Raw genomic sequence first — 22,546 nt, forward strand, 5'->3', positions numbered from 1 at the left:
CCACCCACATTATCTACCTCCTCATTAATGATCAGATGTAGTCCTAATTAGTTTGTGGGAGACCAGACAAATCAAGCACTTCAGCCACAAAAGTGGCAGTCCCTGTCACTGAAATGCTTGGTTTGTTAAACTATGCATGTTCTTATTAATATACAACATAAGGGTGAAAGGCCCACTTTTGCACCACTTTTCATAATGGGCTGTATTTTTGGGGGTGGTCTTTTTTTGCATTGCCATTTTTATTGGTTATTGCTCTAATACATTACTAATTTGCAACACATTTTTAAACAGAAATTACTGCCGTGTGTCTGTGCCGCTACTTTGCTGCTTAATTCAGCCAGTCAGTCTCTGGCCAATATTAGTAAACAATATTGTGAGGTAGTTAAAATTGACTGGAAATTAATGTTATTGAGGTTTATAATACTGTAGGAACAAAAACAGGCCCATATTACATGGTTTTAGCTGTTTTTACAATTAAAACAAAAACAGATCCGTAGCCAAAAGCAAATTAATAATTACTGGGGTCAGTACACATCTCTAGTATAAACTATAAACTATAAATACACAAGATTGGGGTATGCACAGTAGGACAAATTTTAACCATTTGTGTTTTTACTAGGCACAAATAGATCAGATCCTATATATCTACATTTATATACATTGCCAACAACATATTGAAATTGATGAAGTTACCCATGAATGGCAAGTAGGAGGATTTATCATAATATATACAGTTGTTTTTTAATCTTGATTTGTGCAGTCACTCTCTCTCCGTGAGACAAGTCTGCTGCGTCATAAGTCAAACCAATAGATCACTAGAGGGCCTGAGGGGCTCCTCATGAAAAGATGCTTTTGACCTAGGTGGTCATGGCCTCAGGCTAAAGCTGTGTATAAATAGCCAATCAATGCCAATGTGCTGGCTCTAACAATTATTTCTAGCTGCCACTGCAACTTTCAATGATTTCAACATTACAATATAGCAGTGGTTCTCAAACTCGGTCCTCAGGACCCCACACAGTGCATGTTTTGCAGGTAACCCAGCAGGTGCACAGGTGTATTAATTACTCACTGACAAATTTCAAAGGTCCACAGGCGGAGCTAATTATTTCACTTGTGATTCTGTGAGGAGACCTGCAAAACATGCACCGTGTGGGGTCCTGAGGACCGAGTTTGAGAACCTGTGCAATATAGTATATAATAAAAATGATAATATATCTGTTTGTTTGTTTGTTTGTTTGTTTGTTTGTTTGTGTATGTATGTTATATTCATATATAAAGCTCTGGAGAAAACTGACTGTAGGACAACATACACTGTTGAATAGTTTTATGTTTGTATTAGTATTTGTAATTATCAGGTTGCACTGGGGAAGATGTGTGCATGTAATCTTCCTTAGATAGAATAGAGACGAGTGAAGCTACAAGTCCTCCTTTCCCAAGGTGCAGTTAGTCTCTCCAGCATACACTAGCAGCAAGAACACATGGGGCCTAACTCAGACCTGATCGCTAGCAAGCTATTTTTGCACTGCTGTGATCAGATAGTCGCCGCCTACAGGGAGGAGTGTATTTTAGCTGTGCAAGTGTGCGAACGCATGTGTAGCAGAGCTGTACAAACAGATTTTGCGCAGTCTCTGCACAGCCCGGGACTTACTCAGCCGCTGCGATCATATCAGCCACTCTGGGACTGGTATTGATGTCAGAAACCGTCGCTGCAAATGCATGGACACGCCTGTGTTTTTCCAGTCACTACTTGAAAACGGTCAGTTGACACCCACAAACACCTTCTTCCTGTCAATCTCCTTGTGATCGCCTCTGCGAACGGATCCATCTCACAAACCCATCACTGAGCGGTGATCCGCATTGTACCTGTGCGATGCATCTGCGCATTGCGGTGCATACATAAGCGCAGTTTTTATCTGATCGCTCGCTGTGCGAAAACGCACAGCAGCGATTATGTCTGAATTACCCCCAGGGTGCGGCTGCATTTGATTCAATTTAGTACGACCTGCAAAACCTACTTACAGTCTAAAACAAAAACATTTAATTAGATTCAATAGTCTGTGGGGGATAGTGTGAGAGTTAAAGAGGGATATTTGGTGTATTTTAAATAATAACCGATAGCACTAGTCCCCTGCGTGTCCGTTACCATTAGAAGTTTATTGTTTGTCTTATGCAATCCATAAAGTATTTGCAGATCCCTTTTCACCTAGAAGCACAGTTAAAAATAATTGCACTCAGTGAAACTATACATTACTATTGCAGCACATAAAGCAGCAGATTCAATTAGCCGTGAGGTTCTGCAGAAACCTATCTTGCTAATTCTATGTGGGTTATCCAGGCATGTCCCATAGAAGTGCTAGCAAGGAATAGGCAAGATTTTCCTCCCGTTAGTAACCCAATATGGGCCTAATTCAAATGTGGTTGGAGGTGCGGCACATGCCAAATTGCCGATGTTTGTTACTCTGCGTATGCGCCGGACCCATACTGCGCATGTGCAGTATGAGTATGTGATGCCAGACGCAGATCGGCAGCAGGCTGTCAGTGATTGACAGTCTGCTGCCGTCTGAGGGCGGGCAGAGGGCAGTGACGGCCTCCAGTTCCCAAAACGGAGGTGTGTTGCCACCGATGTAGGGTAGTATCGAGTCTGGGATCTCTGTCTGATAACAGAGTTTTCTCGACCTATTTGTTAGATCTGTGGCTGCTAGCTGGCATGACTCCATGGATCATGCAGCTAGCTGATGGTGTCGCAGATGATCTGATGCTGCATTCTAGAACACAACTCGGATCACTAGTACAAGCGTCACGTTCATGTAAGCAACAGCGATAGCTCCTCTGTCCACTTCTGAATCAGACCCACTGTTTTTGGAAGTGGTGATTCTAGACTGTGTACTTTTCAACAGGAAACATTCCCTTAACAATGGTACCATTTGTGTTCACAAGCGAAATGTGGTCTTAGAATACCCAACATCATATGATGTCGCCAAGGTTGTGGAATGGTTTAAGTACATGGTGTGTCAATACTTCTGATCCAAGGCTTTGCCAATTTGACTTGACACACATGCCGCAAGTTTGCATATTAGAGGAAGTTGGCGAGGAAGAACATTTATAATACGTACAGTATATTGATATCGATGTGTGGTTAGTAATTGGGGAAAGACTGTGCTAGATGAGGCTCCTGAACACCCTGGTAGAGCAAGACCTGCTCTGCTTGTAGCCCTGTAAATCAGGGATGTTTAAAGCTCTTCCTTTCCAATGGCAACAATTGCACCATCTAGCCAGTTCAGTGTATTTTATTTTGAAAGAGACATATCCTGTGAGCAGCGTCACAGATCTCACTGATGTTGGTGCATTGTCTATAGCTCAATAAGTACATTAGACTTTTACCAGTAGCGGATCTTGCCACGGGCAAGCAGGACTTTTGCCCGGGGCGCCGCCTTCCGGAGGGCGCTGGCGCCATCCGGAGGGCGCCGCACCGTGGCAAGATCCGCCACTGCTGCCCGCTGTGTCCCCCGTCCGCCTCCGCTGCCCGCTGCCGTCCCTGTCCGCCTCCTGTGAAGGGAACTAGACGCTATGCGTCTAGTTTCCCTTCGTGGAGAGTAACTTTGCTGAGCGGTGCGCGATGACGTCATCGCGCACCGCACAGCAAAGGTCCTCTCCACGAAGGGAACTAGACGCATAGCGTCTAGTTTCCCTTCGTGGAGAGGACCTTTTGCTGTGCGGTGCGCAATGACGTCATCGCGCACCGCTCAGCATTCAAGCGGCGCTAGCAATGTACAGGGGGCGTAACTGACCACGCCCCCTGTATTAGGCCACGCCCCCTTTCCTGCCCGGGGCGCAGAGCGCCCTTGAACCGGCCCTGACTTTTACCAGCCTTTCTAAGCCACTGACAAAACCTATTTCCCTGGCTAGATACTAAAGTGCAGGCAGGCTATTAGCAAAGGGTATGCAGGCAGGCTATTAACAAAGGATTATGGTGGTCATTCCGAGTTGATCGCTAGCTGCATTTGTTCGCAGCGCAGTGATCAGGTAAAAAAACGGCTGTTCTGCGCATGCATATGTGGCGCAATGCGCACGCGCGACGTGCGGGCACAACGAATGATGCAGTTTTGCACAGGGTCTAGCGATGCATTTTAGTCGCACTGGTTGCCGCAGAGTGATTGACATGAAGTGGGCGTTTCTGAGTGGCAACTGACCGTTTTCAGGGAGTGTTCGGAAAAACACAGGCGTGCCAGGGAAAACGCAGGTGTGGCTGGGCGAACGCTGGGCAGGTGTGTGACATCAAATCCGGAACTGAATAGTATGAAGTGATCATAAGCGCTGAGTAGGTTTTGAGCTACTCTTAAACTACACAAAAGATTTTTGCAGGTGCTCTACGATACAACCATTCGCACTTCTGCTGAGATAAAATACACTCCCAGTGGGCAGCGGCATAGCGTTTGCACGGCTGCTAAAAACTGCTAGCGAGCAATCAACTTGGAATGACCCCCTATGTCTGCAAAACCGCTTTGAAGATGAACCTTGATGCCCTTCTGGACAAAGATTAAAGTGAATTAACTGTATCCGGCACAGATGCTCCATTCACATTTAGCCAGTCCCCACAGCTCCCCTCTAAAAGAAAAAAATAATCAATACTGTACAAATTTGCTGATGCTAGCTTTGGAAATAGTGCATTGAAATAAAAATTAAAAATTGTCTTTACATTAAATTTCTGAAAATCTAAGGTACTGATTGGATGGCTGCCAATGCTTTCATACAGTGGCGGTTTTAGGTGCAGGCAAGCAGGACGGGCACCCAGGGCGCTGCGGCCTGAGAGCGCAGCCGCAGTCAAACCACCAGCACCATCTATATTGTGTGCACCCGCCCACTACCCGTACCTAACACCGCCACATAACAATGCCTCACCCCCATCTTCCACCGACCGCTCCCCATCAGGCCGCCTTCCGCTGCCCGCACTCTGCCATTCACTGTACACTGGGTGGAAGTGCGGTGAGCTAAGAGAGCCGGGAGCCGAGAGACCTACTGCTGCAGGGCAACGACCGGATGGTGAGAGATGGCACATGCACATGCACACTCTCTTTCTCTCTCTACAGAGGCTCTACCTAATGCAATGTGTATAAGGGGCTACCTGGAGCAATGTGTATAACGGGCTCTACCTGGCACAGTGTGTATAAGGAGCTGTCTGGTGTAATGTGTATAAGGGGCTACCTGGTGCAGTGTGTATAAGAGGCTCTACCTGGTGCAATGTACATAAGGGGCTAACTGGTGCAATGTGTATAAGGGGTTACCTGACGTAACGTGTACAAGGGGCTCTACCTGGCATAACGTGAATAAGGAGCTCTACCAGGCATAACGTGTATAAGGGGCACTACCTGGCACAATGTGTATAAGGGGCTCTACCTGGCATTACAAGCATAAAAGGGGCTCTACATGGCACAATGTGTATAATGGTCTCTTCCTGGCATGTATAAGGCATACTACTGTGTGGTGTAATGTGACTGACAGACACTGTGAATTGGTATTATTCTGTGGCCACACCCCTATATTTTTGATGTAGGACACTGAGACGGACACTGTCCCTGTTTTGAATGGGTAGGGCGGTCCTGGGCACCACAAGGTCTGGAACCAGCACTGGCTCTCAACACACATTAAGGTGCAATTTGTTGAAAGAGCTGAAAATGAAAACACTCCTGCCAGCCAGAAGTGGTCCAGGGCATTGAACATGGCTGGGGAAGGGTAGTGTTAATACTTAAAATATAGGCTCACGCTCCAGTAATGGAAAATTGGAGGTGATTTCCTTATCACCAGGGTATTACATGAGGGGCATATTCATGAGAGCAAGGCAATATTAGAAGATTGTGGAAAGCACATGGAGAGGAAGAGCACAGAGGTGTAACGAACCTTTCCTCTGGGGCTAGCATGATACTAAAGTGTTTCTATATTGACAGATTTGCTATGAAGAGTACAGAGTACATGTTGACCACATTGTTCTTAGGCTCATTGGAATGTGATACATATTTCACCGTAATTGTGGAAAAATTGGTGACAGGTCTTCTTCCCCTATCATGTGGCAGAAGTGGTAAGCTCGGCGCTGGATTGTGAATCTAATGTAATGGATCGCCTTCTACACAACAATCTAAATCTGTGCGGGCTTTAGTGATGGACTCCCAAGGGTCTCCTAGTGCACTTCAAATGATCAACTGAAAACACACTTACAATAGAAGTAGAACCCCCTTGGTTCGTGCATATAAAGGTATCTTTCTTGGCAGCGGGATCTCTCTTCTATCTACCACTTGATCCTTTTGACCGCAACGCTGGCAGTCCAACACCCTCTGTGTCTCGTGGCTATCCTCCCATAATCAGTATTTCCTTACGGGTCAACCACGCTGGTTCTCATCTATAGATATGGCACATGCAAAGTTGAAAACGGAGGTTGTATTTAAAACAGGTAATTTTATTTTAAATCATAACAATACCCAACATGGACCTCTCTCCCCTTGCTTGAGGTTGCTGACGATCCATCCCACGCAGGACACCCGGGAAGTCCTGAGTCCATGAGTGCAGACTCCTCCAGGAGAGGGTACGTGCGCATCACCGCCGACATAATGCTACTTTTTATTTAATAACCCGTGTTGGGTATTGTTATGTTATCATTACAAGTAGTAATGATGACTAGAATCAGGAAGGAAACAATGGTTGGTGTGGAAAAAGGAATATGAAAGGGTTGCAGCATTTCCCATCCGGCCAGCCATATATTGCTATCAACACAAGCCATTGTTTCACTCCTTTAGCAAGGAGAAACAACTAACATGCCCTCCTATTTGGGATGAGGTGAACATGGTGGAGCCTTAAATGAACTGCTCTGAAATACTGTGTTGTACTTACTGCCCAAGAAGATACCAAACAGATGACATAGAGCTAAAGTTTGTGACACACCGTTAAACACTTTCACACTGAGAAATGTAGGCGAGGAAGGTGCAAGGCTAAAGATAGGAACTATTAGCCTGTATGACAAAACTGTCACCAGTTGGATTTAACACCATTAAGTCTCTGTGATGATGCCACTAACTTAAAAATAAAAAATAAATGAAGGACTGAAATGCTGACTCACAAATGTGCAATAGTACTCTCTAAATAAATCCAGTATTTATAAGCATCAGCGACAGAGGTGATGTCCTGAAAATGTAAATCACTCAATCACGGCCCATCCCTCTGCTGCTGGACTGTGATGTCACGAATCACATTGCCATGCCCTCTGCACTTGAACCTCCCCTTCGGGATGGATGAAACATTTGCAAATTATGTTAACCACTTTATGTGTTTGTTGTTGCTGTAAGTGGAGTTTGGGAATAAACCAGAAGTTTTCACTGCAGAGGAGCTATTGTGGGAGCTATTATCAGATCCCTGCCTCTCACGGCATTTCAGAAAAGGCAGTGGTGTATCTATAGTGGGTACACCCAAATATTATACTCACTTCTCTGGAGTCCTATGTCAGCGCTGTCACAGTGGTGCAAGTGTGCGGGTACGGTCGGGAACGGTGTGGGTACGCCGTACCGCCACCCACACACATTGCAGTGCACCAGTGACACGCCCCGCCATTACTGCTGCCTCACACTTTAGGGAGAGAGGAGAGCGCAGCATGCGCCTCTCCTCTCCTGTCTGAGACAGTCCGGCGGCCGCGGCGTGCGCTGAAACGCCGGTTCGTGAGCCAATCAGAGTTTGCGGACCAGCAGCCGATCAGGAGCTGCCACTGACGGACTGCGAGCCCTGATTGGTTCGCGGACCAGCGCCAGATCTAAAATATGGGATGCTGCCACCGCAGTACTCAGGAGGACACGGAGACTGGACTGAGGGCAGGAGGGGCGCATACTGTGCTATTCTCTCAGCAGCAGCAGAAGACCGTGCCAGCCCCAGGCAGCAGCAACAACGGTGAGTTGCACTGCTGGGGCATATCTGGCACTCTGGAGGCATGTGTATCTGGGAAAGTGGGAGCATATCTGGCACTGTGGGGGCATATCTGGCACTCTGGGGGCATGTGTATCTGGCAAAGTAGGGGCATATCTGGCACTGTGGTGGGAATATCTGGCACTCTGGGGGCATGTATATCTGGCACTGTGGCGCATATCTGGCAGTGGGGGCATATCTGGCACTCTGGTGGGAATATCTGCACTCTGGTGGCATGTGTCTCTGGCACTGTGGGGCACATCTGGAACTGAAGGGGCATATTTGGCACTGAAGGGGCATATCTGGCACTCTGGGGTCATGTGTATCTGGCAAAGTGGGGGCATATCTGGAGTGTTTGGGCATATCTGGCACTGTGGGGGCATATCTGACATATGTGTATCTGGCACTGTGGGGGCATTTGTGCATCTGGCACCATGGGGCATTTGCGCATCAGCATTGTGGGGCATTTGTGCATCTGGCACTGTGGGGCATATCTGGCACGGTGGGGGCATATCTGACACTGTGGGGTCATATGTATATCTGCCACCCCCACCCCCCATATGTGTATCACGTCCCCATTTAATTGGCCACGCTCCATGTGGCATCTAGCCACACCCATTTTTTGGCGTGCGCACCTTCGGCGCACGCACACAGTACCTATAAGACATTTTTTCTACTTGCACCACCAGAAATCACTGGGAAAATGATGCTAGAGGCTACTGTGCTGCGAGAGAGGAGGGGTCATGCATGGAGATTGCACATGGGGCCCCACCTCTCTTAAACCACCCCTGAGAAGGGGGGTGGTATCGGAAGTCAGTTTATGGGACAAACAGGAGGTGCTGGATGCCCTAAACTGCCAAGAGAAACTTGTTTCTAGAAGAAAGAGCTAAATTACAATTATTAATATTATGTGGAAGTAGAAACCTAAATTAACTTGTACTTGACAAAAACATGAGTATACGCCCTAGGAGTTTGTAAAGCTGTATTTTAAGGAATTCCATCTACTTCAAAAAGTAGTACAAAGTGAAATACTATCTGTAAATAACCTACTGTCCAAAGTGCTGGTAATTGTAGTTCTGCTCAAGCTGGATCAGGATAGCTATTTGCTGTGTTAAAAGCCATTATTACAGATGAAAATAAAGTTTCCTGCTGTTTGAGCCAAATGTAAGGAATAGGAAGATTTCTTGTGCATACTGGGCCTAATTTACAGCTAGATGTAAAGTGATATGACATTTTCGGAGCATGTCTGTGCTAGGATAACATATAATACTGTAAAATGTGCTGAGCTGTAGAGTGTCAAGTACAGGAGTGAAAAGTCTCAAGAACCCACCTTTATGGTTTAGAGTGTAAAAAAAAATAAAGTGCATTTATGAAGGTGAAATAGCTAATTGGAGGTGGCAATTTGTTGTTTCAATGACAGCCAGGTTGAAATTACATCAGGATATCAAACTACTGTATATTGGGGGTCATTCCGAGTTGTTCACTCGTTATTTTTTTCTCGCAACGGAGCGATTAGTCGCTAATGCGCATGCGCAATGTCCGCAGTGCGACTGCGCCAAGTAAATTTGCTATGCAGTTAGGTATTTTACTCACGGCATTACGAGGTTTTTTCTTCGTTCTGGTGATCGTAATGTGATTGACAGGAAGTGGGTGTTTCTGGGCGGAAACAGGCCGTTTTATGGGTGTGTGCGAAAAAACGCTACCGTTTCTGGGAAAAACGCGGGAGTGGCTGGAGAAACGGAGGAGTGTCTGGGCGAACGCTGGGTGTGTTTGTGACGTCAAACCAGGAACGAAACTGACTGAACTGATCGCAGATGCCGAGTAAGTCTGGAGCTACTCCGAAACTGCTAAGAAGTGTCTATTCGCAATTCTGCTAATCTTTCGTTCGCAATTTTGATAAGCTAAGATTCACTCCCAGTAGGCGGCGGCTTAGCGTGTGCAAAGCTGCTAAAAGCAACTTGCGAGCGAACAACTCGGAATGAGGGCCATTGTTGTAACATAATACAAAAAGGTAATAACACTATTACAAATACATATACTTTGAACCAAGCTGAGGGGTATACTTGAAGGAAACATTCCAGTAGATAGAGAATTGCTTGGTGGCAACCTACTTTAGGCAGGATCAACCGATTCAAGGACTTTTAGGACAGAAGAGATTTTTTTAATGTTCTCACAATCTTACCTCTGGCCCTGCAAACCTCAACAGTCTTGTGGGAATGATATCCCCCAGCTACCTCTGTCAGCCAAGTCTATCTATATGTCCACAGGTTTTCCTACTTATACCAGATGCAGCTCAATAGAAACAGAGGTGTGAGTAAAGGGTAGAACCATCCTGTCTCATTAGCTTAAATATATGGGATTTATCTCTGCATGGTTGGTTAGACTACATATTCTCTGTCCCCTTATCTCCTGGACTCCTTACACACTGTAGTTCTGTCAAATCTGAATACATGGGGTCCTACAATGTACATAAACCTACTAACCCCCTGCCCCCACCCACACAACTATGAGTATCAGCCAGTGTCGGACTGGGGCATATTGGGCCCACCGGGGGAATGCAGTGGTAGGGGCCCATGTTTAGGGGTGTGGCCAGTCTGCAGAGGGGGTGTGGCCTTTCACCTTATTGATTTCACTAACCATTAGAGAGTGCAACGTCTGGGCCCCTTCATAAATACAGTATATACAGTAAATTCAGCTTCTGCATTCAAGATAATGTACCAGATTAATAACAGATTAATAACAGCAATGAACTGTAGAATATACACCATAGTCCAGTATAAGGTAACATATGTATAATTCAAGTGCACAGTCTAGAACCTGATCATTAGAGCAGGAGGTGGGGGCCCCAGGCAGACGGGGCCCACCGGTGGTTTTCCCTGTACCTCTGTGGGCCAGTCCAAGCCTGGTATCAGCCACTTTTAATGGCATCTTGGCCTGTTATCTTAACACATAGCCCAATACTGTCTGAGGAATTAACTTGTACAGTGTTTGTATGAAGGAATAACCCAGAGAGAATTAGGTTCTTTTACAAGATAAATATCACATTTCCAATATACTCCCAATAATTTATTACACTGATATAAACTGCCTATTACTACCCATACTGTATACTACACAGCATCCCTGTTTGCAATCTTTAATTTCTGCTTCCTTAAAAAGTATACATTAACAATATACATTATTAACATATGTTATTATCATCAATCCCTGTTATGAAATATGAATAAAAAAGTTGTAAAAAAATAGACATATTTCTTTGCTTGGATAAGCCAGACAGTAAAGTTTTCAGTATTTTAATTTCATCAAGAAATATAAATCCAATATGCCGGCTAAGGACAGGCATTTCACCGCAAGAGACGTCTCTGTAAGCTACAGTAATCAGCATAATGTACAGAATGAACACTACAAACAGTACTTACAGAGCGGTTGTTTGTTTGTGAAGTAGACGGCTTTGGGGAAAATGTTGTAATTGCAAAGGAACTGTGATCTATCCACAAACTTCAAATATTGTGATTTGTCTCAAAATGCTTGATTCTAAGCCATAACACCACTGCCTTAGAGATCAACATCAATCATTGACCAGATATTAGCAATCATTTGTAAAATATAAGTGGATACTAATATTTATTTTATAGTGTCATAAGTACCAGGCTGTCAATAGACTACTTTACAAGCAGAAAATAAATATGGTGCATACTGTACCTCTATAATAAGAGATGAGAGCAAACCGTTTTATTACACATCTATAAAGAGCATAGAGAGGGGATTCTCATCTCATGCATCCAGCAAACTGGCTATGTGCAAGTTATGGTCATGTGGTGTGGTGATGGGTTTAATTGGTCCATTTCTCTTTTGACTGATTGTGATTGGCCCGAGTTGAATAAGCTTGTCTTCACATTTAGCCTTTATCAGGAGTATTTTGAGAAATTATTCCATAGCGCTATATCTGGGAAGGTTTTTGATCTCTTATCTCTATCTGTACCACTCTCATACCCGGCAACATACAAGGCAGCTATAGAAGACCAAGAACGTAATACATGTATTATTAATTTTCTTAGAGTTTAGAGCCATCAAGTAATACAAGTCAATAACTGGCTTGATGGGCCAGTCTTCCTCCCATTGGCCTGTAAATGTACATCTTCCAAACACAAATTAAAACAATGTCTCTATAACTGCTGTCAGTCAAAGAAGGATACCTAGCTAAAAATACACAATTTACAGTGAAAGGACTGTAAACCGCTTACAGTCTTACAGGTACGCACAGCAAGCGGTCACCTATAGGTTAAATGAAAGTATACAGTAGCCTGTCATCATGTGACCTACACAAGAGTCCTTTATGTTTATTTGGTCAAGCCTATAGTAGCTCCTGCATACAAGGTTTAAAGGTCTTATATTGAATTACAGCTACAGTATGACCTAGTTTAATTCACAGAACTAATCATGGATTTGCTGGTGCTTCAAATACATGTGAAAAATTAAACTATCCTTATACACATTTTACAAACACTGATCTACAAGGTTATGTAAAGCTGATGTATTGTATGTAAAGTGGCAATTACCTTCTAATGATCAACTAGAGAACATCGTTTTTCCTTTCGTCAAACCATGAGATAAATGTAATGTTCAGGAGAATGAGTTATGTTTTTATTATCCAGTGTTACGATCGTCATATACTGATGACTTTAAGCTTTCATTAATCTGCCATTCAATTACTGGACAAGTTGCATAAAGGTTTGGTTTCTGAAGCCAGCACCGATCTTCCTGTATTAAATTATTCAAGCTACCATTTGCTTCACTCTATAAGTTAATTAATGATCTATTAAGTTGTTTTTTTCCTGGCATAGGCTGTCATATCTTGAACTGTGAATTTAATTTCTACTTAAGCGTATAGAATTCTTTTTTTCTAAGACATATCGGGTTCTGTCTTGATTCTCTATTCTGGCTATAATTTGCAGTGTAAATTAGTTTGTAATGTGTGTTTCCTGTAATACTTGAAATATGATATAATTGACGTAGTGTTATTTGTCTTTAGAACAGTTATTGCTTTAGTGCCTTCCGGATATCAATTCCACTACGTTAGCACCTTGTCCAATACCAGAAAACGCCAATAGCAAAAAATATTTATGATCAGTGCTGACTGTTTACATCTGTGTTGTAAAATTACATTTACTTGTACATGAAAGAATCTGGCAAGTTTCAGTTCCTTATACAGTATATGTGCATGTATTATTTTCACCATTATCCTTATAGGGGTCAATCCATTTAGGTGCGCATAGGTGAATGCAAGTTTGTTTGACGGAACTCGCAGACCATTCTCTGATTAATTATAAATGTTTATTCGTAGTACACAACACAGTGGTTTGTGAGTTGTCTACCAAACGTGATCTGTGAGAAGTAATTGAAAAAGTAGGGAGAACTTTCTGGACCCCCAAAAAAGTGACAACTTGTTTATCAGAATCACACAGAAGACTATTAGTTAGTGGGCACACCGAAAGTACTGGATGCTTTTAAAAGGTGTCAAATGGCTGAATTGTGCATTTTATTAAGTTAAAAAATGATATTAAGCAAACAAATGTAGTTTAATTACATTACTAATTAAATGAAAAATACAAAAAAAAAGTGTGAAAAAGGTGATATTGGGGTAATTTGATTGGACTTTAAATTTTGTAAAAAAAATAATGTATAAAAACCAATTGTTTTTTATTGAAATAAATGCTTTTATTAAATTTGGGGTGTTTAATGATACAACATTTTTTATGCCATGTCTTTCTTTAACCCTAAAAATGACATGTAATTATTGGGCCAATAAAGCAAATTGGAAACTTACAAATGCCAATATAGTCATTGGGGGAAGGGCGGTGTCCAAGTGGTTCTGAAGCATGTCCCGACATTTTTATTTTCCAAATCTCTTCACACCCTGAGGTGGGTGCTTACAAAAAAAAATGCAAATTTCCTCTGATAGATCGATACAGCTCATAAGCACATGTCTGTCATAATCTTAGAGTGTTAAATAGCACAGTTTTATCAGTTTTATTTATTAATAACATTTATCAAGGTGGCATCTATAGTATTAATAGCAGTATAACATAATGTAGGATCAGTTGCTGTACTGACAGAGCAGCAGGGGAGGTTCCTCATTACTGGTTTCCTGGAAAAGAGCTAATGTAGTTCCACTGCACAAATGGAGTTCCACTGCACAAAAGTGGAAGCGAGGTAGAGGCAAGTAACTACCGACCAGTGAGACTTACATCAGTAGGATGGAAGTTAATGAAAACACTCCTAAAAGAAAGAGTTGTACAATATCTAAATTCTAGCAACAGGTTCCCAAACAGCATGGAATTACTGGGGGAAATCAAGTCATACAAATCTTAACTTTTTGGACTTGGTGACTAAAGTCATATAAGACTTTAGTAAGGCTTTTGGCACTGGCCCACATCGCAGACTGGTAAATAAACTAGAAATCTTGGGATTGGATTCTAAGACGGTTGAATGGTTAAGATATTGGTTGCAGGATAGAAAACAGAGAGTTGTAGTAAATGGAGTGCAGTCTAAGGAGGGTAATGTTACCAGTAGAGTACCCCAGGGATCTGTACTTGGACCACTGATTTTTTATATTTTTATTGGTGACATTATAAATGGTATTGAAGGTAAAGTATGCCTTTTTGCAAATGACACACAGATATGTAACAGGGTAGACACACCAGGAGGGGTAAAACAAATTAAAGTGCAGGTTTTCAAATATGGAGATGTTGCCCATAGCAACCAATCAGATTCTACTTATCATTTATCTAGCACCTTCTAGAAGATAATGGTCAGAATCTAATTGGATGCTATGGTCAACATCTCCACATTTGAAAAACCCTCACTTTAGTAAATATACCCCATGGAGTGGGCAAGAACGTAGCAACAACAGTTTAATAAAATAATATGCAAAATCATATACTTTAGTCTCAAAAATCCAATGGCTAAATATACTGTAGTATTAACGGCACTGTAATGGAAACTACAAAGGAAGGATCTAGGCGTCACTATTTAAAGGCAGGTAAGCAATGTTACAAAGCAATGGTAAAGGCTAGTCAGATGCTTGGTTGCATAGGGAGATGAATCAGTAGCAGGAGGAAAGAAGTAATACTACCGATGTGTAAGTCATTGGAATGGCCTAATTTAGAATACTTTGTTCAGTTTTAGAGGCCATACCTTCAGATGGGTATATATATATACAGTATATTAGAGACTGCACAAAGAAGTGAATGGTCTACACCACAAAACTTACCTGGTAAGACCAAAAGATCTTAATATTTATAGTTTGGAGCAGAGAAGAGAAAGTGGGACATGAATGAAGCTTTCAAATTTATCAAGGGTTTTAAAAAGGTACAAGAGGGAGACATTCTTCCAAGGAAGAGAAGTATTAAAGCATGAGGACACATGCTGAAAATGGAAGGAGGTAGGTTCAAAGGAAACTTGAGGAAACATTACTTTACAGAAAGAGTGGTGGATAGGGGGAATAGCCTTCCATCAGAGGTGGTAGAAGCTAAGACAGTTGAGCAATTTAAACATGCTTGGGATAAACATAAGAATGTTATAACAAAGAACTAAGGCTCAGATAATGTTGAGGTTACCAAAAGGTAAAAAAATGGGGCAGACTAGATGGTCCAAGTGGTTCTTATCTGCTACCACATTCTGTGTTTCTATATGGGGTGGTAAATCTGGCTATGAAACTAGTCAGTGCCTCCCCAGCCATTAACCTCACCGCACATTATGCTTTGTGTGTATGATTCAAAACGTACTACATACAGATAAATACTCATTATGGATGCTGAGTTTAAGAATATACAGAATATCAAGGTTGCCTCCCAATGTACTGCTACAGACTTTGTCGATTTCAGCTCGGCCTTCAATACAATCGTCCCCAGCATCCTCCACCCCAAATTACTTCGCCTAGGGGTCCCAGAAGCTACCTGTTCCTGGATAGTAGACTTCCTGACAGATAGGACACAGGTGGTGAAAGCGGGGGAATTCACCTCTCAAGCGCGGCCCATTAGTACAGGGGCCCCCCAGGGCTGTGTCCTCTCACCCCTGCTCTTCTCCCTGTACACAAATGACTGTACCTCAGAGGCGCAATCAGTAAAGATCATCAAATTTGCAGATGACACCACCGTCATCGGCCTCATCAAGGACGGGGACGAATCGGCCTATAGACGGGAAGTAGACCGGCTGGCCAAGTGGTGCATCCACAACAACCTTGAGCTCAACCCCCTCAAAACTGTCGAGATGATAGTGGACTTCAGGAAGAAGTCATCTAGTGCACCTCCGCTAACGATTGCTGACAGTGTGGTATCGCTAGTGGACTCCTTCAAGTTTCTAGGGAACACAATCTCCCGGGACCTTAAATGGGGGTCCAACGCTGACGCCACTGTTGGGAAAGCGCAGCAGAGGTTGTTCTTCCTCAGGCAACTAAGGAAGTTCAACATCCCACAGAAGCTTCTGCTACTCTTCTACTCCGCGATTGTGGAGTCGGTACTGTGCTCCTCGATACTGGTATGGTACAGCTCCACCAGCACGAGGGACAGATGCAGGCTCCAAAAGGTGGTCAGAACCACAGAGAAGATCATCGGGGCCGACCTTCCCTCAGTCCAGGACCTGTACCTGTCCAGAGCTAAAAAGCGGGCAATGAAGATAGTAAAAGACCAGCTACACCCCGGCCACAGCATGTTCAACTTGCTTCCTTCAGGCAGGCGTTACAGGGCCGTCCCCGCCAGGTCCACCAGAAGCCTCAAAAGTTTCTTTCCCCAAGCGGTCCGCCTGATGAACTCCTGAACATTGCCTGACTAGACGTACATGTAACTCACTTGTGTCCCTACGGTATACCTATCTGTGTGACTTTACTTGCCCCGCCCCACCTGCTTATCAGTTACCTACTTGGCTGTTGTAGAGCAAACCGAAGACAAATTCCTAGTATACACAAGTATACCTGGCCAATAAAGCTGATTCTGATTCTGAGATTTCATAAGAACAGTAAGTCGCCTCTCCTTATCATGACACTTCCATTGTTAGGAAATATTTTCCCTGTTCCCACAAATCCCGCATTAAGATTGGTAGGTAACCTCAATTTCAACAGTTCCATGCAATTTTCCTCAAATATCTCAGGAAGCAAACGGGTCTATGTTACTGTAATGCCATATTTGGAATTTTCAATATAAGAAGTTGCATGTTCACTTTACTGTGAGTTTAATTTAATAAGAGGGCAGTCTTGTCATATTATTGTGGCTTGTTTGTGGAGTAGGAGCAATATGTACAGTTCCCTGACTTCTGCATAACTCATAGGGCTAAATCCAGTTAGAAGTGAGTTTGCAAAAGCATCATTAAACTCAGATGCGTGCGTCTGAGAAATGCGGAATCCAATTAGAAATGAGAATTTGCAGTACTCACGGCAAGGCTCTGCTCATTTTCTACAAAATGCGACCTGGGAGAAGTACCTGAAAAAGTGGGGAAACCATACTGGACCACAAAATCTGACAACTGAGATAGCAGAATCATATAGAAGTCTGTTAGTGGGCATAGGGAAAGTGCTAAAGGTTCTTAAAAGGGGTGAAATGGCTGATTTGTGCATTTTTATTAAAACAAAAAATGATAAAAAGCAAAAGAGTGTTGTTTAATTAGAAACAAAAAATGCCCCCAAAAAGTAAAAAAATTATTTAGTGGTAATTTGAGACCACTTTAAATGTAAAACCAATTAGAAAAAGGAAATATTTTTCATTGAAATAAACAGTTTAATTAAATCAAAATCGAAAAAGTTGATTTTGGTGTAATTTTGAGGCTTTTTTTAAAATCCCAATAATAACGAATGACATGTATGTAATTATTGGCACAATTAAACCAATTGAAAACTTAGGGGGTAATTCCAAATTGATCGCAGCAGGAAATTTTTTAGCAGTTGGGCAAAACCATGTGCACTGCAGGGGGGGCAGATATAACATTTGCAGAGAGAGTTAGATTTGGGTAGGTTATTTTGTTTCTGTGCTGGGTAAATACTGGCTGCTTTATTTTTACACTGCAATTTAGATTGCAGATTGAACTCACCACACCCAAATCTATCTCTCTCTGCACATGTTATATCTGTCCCCCCTGTAGTGCACATGGTTTTGCCTAACTGCTAAAAAATTTCCTGCTGCGATCAACTTGGAATTACCCCCCTAATTAGGAAGAGCGTCCAAGGGGTTCTGATCCAAGGGGGTCATTCTGAGATGATTGTAGCTGTGCTAAATTTAGCACAGCTACGATCATTCACACTGACATGCGGGGGGACGCCCAGCACAGGGCTATCCCGCCCCGCATGTCAGTGCCGGCACCCCCGCAGAAGTGCAAAGGCATCACACAGTGGCGATGCCTTTGCACTTCAAGAGTAGCTCCCGACCAGAGCAGCTTTAGCGTGCTGGCCGGGAGCTACTCATCGCTCCCCGGCCAACAGCCGCTACGTGTGATGTCACGCAGCCGCTGCGGTCCGCCCCCCGCCCCCCGTTCGGTCCAGCCACGCCTGCGTTGGCCGGACCGCGCCCATGAAACGGTGGACAAATGCCGCCGTTCCGCCCCCCCCCCCCGCGCCTAGCGACCACTTCTGCCTGTCAATCAGGCAGAGGCGATTGTAGCGGCCAGACGGCCTTCGGGTCTGGCATGCACAGTACTGACCCGATCGCACCGCTGCGATAAACTGCAGCATGTTATCGGGTCAGAATAACCCCCCAAGTCACACAATTTTTACCTTAAACTAATGATTTTCAGGGGATGCATACTACCCACACCCATACACATACACAGATTTCATCTGAAAAAGAAATGTGAGTTTGGTATTGTCTTGCAAGTGCAATTTGCGGTGTGAGTTTGCTGTGAGAATGGCTCACAGGACCCAACTCACACCTAATTGGATCGACCCCATACACTGTGTCAACAATAAGGCTTGTAATCTATTCCTAATGGTTGTTGGTATTAGATCTAGTCCCATTAGATTTTGGGGAATAAATTAGTATGCATGCTAGTGTGTACCATTACCTAGACGACCATAGGGGGTGCAGTGCATAGACAAATTAAGGGTATCACTATCTCTTCCTCTTGTGCAGCAGCAGTACCATGCAGCCAGAATGTGAGCAGGACAATTTGCAACATGTCATGTTTCATGATCTACAAATGGAGCATCCTGGCCTAAGAGGACAGATAGGATGGAGGAGAGAGCTGTAAGCAACCCAGGGATCCCAGCGTCTCCTCCTCCCTGACTGGGTGTCTGTGTCCTGTGTAACCTGTTATCTAATGAGAACATTTCAGTCCAGAGAGAGAGATACAGATGTGTCCACTGGTTGGGTATGGGATACCGGCAGTCAGGATGCCAGCAGTCAGAATACTGACACTGGCATCCTGACAGGAGCACTGGAGGTGAGGAACCCTAATCTTAACTCTCCCCCTAATGCTCCCTCCCCACAGCCTAACCCTATCCCTCCCCCACAGCCTAACCCTAATCCTCCCAGCATACTTACTATTCATGATTCCGTCTATCGGGATTACAGCTGTCAGCATTCTGACATCTGTCGGGATTCTGCCACCAGTATTCTGACCAACCGGATCCTGAATGCCAGGATGTCAACTACATCCAGTGTCCACTAATATTTAGCCTCCCTCCATGTTAAACAGCCCTTCTAGTCATGCCATGCCATAGCGTGACTTGGTAGTGCTGAGCATCATTTTGTGCAACATTTTTATATTGAATATTCACAAAACTATGTGAATAGGATGCACAAGCACCTTTTGCTGATTAAAATGATTAAAATTATATGTGGCATGCCTATAGTATGTGTGAAACCACTCTGCATCTGCATACGAAATGCTACGCTACTGTGTTTTCTTAGAAAAAATACTATACGTCATTTTGCATTTTCAGCAAAAAAAGACTACCAACGCCTTTGGAGTTGCATGGGACCTGTCAGCTCACTCCAGGCATCTCCTGCTGAATAGCATATTGAGGCAAGATGTATGAGGACACATCTGTACACACAGAGAGTCCTCCTGAATCCTGTTCCAGTGTGTAAGTAGTAGTAAGTAGTATAGAGGCTATTTTTGCATGTGACAAGATAAATTATAGATTTTATTTTCCTATGTGTATTTTAAGGTTGTTTACGTTGTCTTTGTTCCGCTGCAAGAAAACTTTATAAAATAGTTGTCTCTCAATTAGGTGGAGCTATAAACAGTACCCATGCATTATAAAACTATTAGTTTTACATCTAATATACCCCATTGTCCTTAATTTAATATACACAACCCATACCTTCAACATGACCCATTCCAGGAGGGACAAAATGCTCTCTACATACTGTAGACGTCTGTCTTTATTTATTATTGCAATCACTTGTGTTGAAATACCTTTCTTATCAATGAAACAGTTAAACATAGGTTACTAGGGTTGGACTGGCCTATAGGGTTTACAAGGAAAACCCTCTGTGAGCCCCACAGCCTGAGAGCCCACCCCATCCTCTAGGGATCAGGTTTTAGACTGTGCACTTGAATTAGACGTTATACATATGTTACATTTTACTTAACTATGGTGTATTTTCTATAGTGCATTACTGTTATTAATCTGGTCATTATCATGCATGCACCAGCAGTATTTACCATATATATATATATATATATATATATATAAAGGGGCCCAGGCCGGGCACTCTCTATTGGTTAGCCAAGCCTCTGGATGCGGACAACACTCCTAAGCATGGGCTCCTACCATTACATTTCCTGATGGGCCTTTCACGCCCCAGTCTGACACTGCAGGTGACACCAATCATATATTAAGAGGGAATTCCAGGTAAAGAGCATTTTGTCTCTCCTCGAATATGTCATGTAGGTAGGTATGAACAATTTAACATACACCCCCCTTCCTCCGGGGCCCCCTGTGTTATGAGACCTGGGCCCCCAAAAGGCTTAATCTGTTCCTGGTGTAGTGTCTCTGAATAGCTATAATCATGGGCATTATATATTCTACACCACTCTCTGATATGCAGATTTGCCTTGCGTTTATATATTTAGGAGCATCTGGGCGTAAATTATGGGATTGGAAAAAAGGTTTACAAAGTGTTATACAAATTAGCTATAACGTCTTGCATGTTAATAATCATCTGCGTCCTAATAGCTAAATCACATTTTCTAGTTTGCAATTAGGACATAGGCAGACAATTTCTTACCATCAAATGCACTCATTTCCGTATAGAAATCAGCAATCTCCTTATCATTCTCAGCACAGAATTTTCCATATCCAATAATTGTGAATCAAACATGCAAAGCTGTTTACCTCTATCAATATCACAATGACCTTTGTTTGACAATTGGGCTTTCGGGTGTAAACAAGATTAACCTATTATACATAGCTTTAAAGGGCGTCTGATAATGTGCCTTATTGGTGTTGTATAATAACAGATAATGAATCAGTGCATGTATCTTCAAAAACTTTTACTGTCCATAAAAACCAAATGATATGTGATAAACAATCAAAAATGGATAACATACAGGGATACAGTCCGTACACTTGCTATCACTGCCTGGTCCCCCCGTATGCTGTTCGTTTTTGATTATCACATATCATTTGTTTTTTATGGACAGTAAAAGTTTTTGAAGATACATGCACTGATTCATTATCTGTTATTATACAACACCAATAAGGAGCTTTATTAGACCCCCTTTAAAGTTATATCTATCATTACTGAAGCTCATTGGGGTTAACTTCTTCTGTTAATTTCTGCCACAAAACTTATAACCATTTGTGAGAGCGCAAGTGTACTCCAATTATTTCAATTATACATAGCATTTGCCATGACAATGTAGTGATCCAGCAATTATTAAGCATTTTTTCCTTAGCTGATGTTTCCATGTTGTAGTGATCACATTCGTTCCTTATATTCTTCCACTACGGTCCCAAAAATTCTGCACAGACATATGGGTCTATTTATGAAGCAGTGAAAAGTGTGTAGAAGTGAGCTAGTGGAGAAGTTGTCCATGGCAACCAATCAGCTGCTCTGTATGATTTTATAGTATGAAAATTATAAATGTTACTTCAATGCTGATTGGTTCTTCTCCACAGGTTCACTTCTCCACAGTTTTCACTGCTTCATGAATAAATCCCACAATTACATGGTTACTTTGTGGCTAAATATACTCTTGTTTGTCAACTTTATAATGCTAATGATACTGCTACTCATCGGTGTAACCTCTATCTGTTGGTATGGTAACCGTGTCCTCTTCAGCTTCCAATTTTCTAAATTTTGTGTCTGGAAAGGTCAATTCTCTTCAGATAACTCTCTCCCTAGGACCAATAGGACTGAGGCACCACTCCAGAAAAAAAGAAGCAAATCTCTCTGATGATTACCTTGTAGCAGTTCATTCCTCAGTGATGACTCATTTTTCTTTTAGGAAAAAGGAACAATGTGTATCCTAGGAACTTCTTTTTGAAAATACTGTAGGTTCTCTCCAATTAGGGTTTCAAGTGAAAATGTGTCACCAGTCATAATCACTTTCTAAGCCTTGGGTGTACAGCACTATCAGATCAGTATTACCATTCTGTGGGCCTGATTCAGAG

At 42.9% G+C, this 22,546-nt stretch overlaps 1 long non-coding RNA gene across 2 annotated transcripts in view; it reads left to right on the forward strand.

Annotated features, from left to right (window-relative positions):
- Positions 1-22,546, forward strand: part of LOC134947787 (uncharacterized) — a 151,495-nt gene that overhangs the window by 127,548 nt on the left and 1,401 nt on the right. For both annotated transcript variants that reach the window (XR_010182775.1, XR_010182776.1), the window contains one exon: positions 19,865-20,008. This is a non-coding gene — a long non-coding RNA (uncharacterized LOC134947787). The remainder of the gene's footprint in view (positions 1-19,864; positions 20,009-22,546) is intronic.

The sequence above is a fragment of the Pseudophryne corroboree genome, chromosome 8 (genome assembly GCF_028390025.1).
Source record: "Pseudophryne corroboree isolate aPseCor3 chromosome 8, aPseCor3.hap2, whole genome shotgun sequence".
Classification (NCBI taxonomy): Eukaryota; Metazoa; Chordata; class Amphibia; order Anura; family Myobatrachidae; genus Pseudophryne; species Pseudophryne corroboree.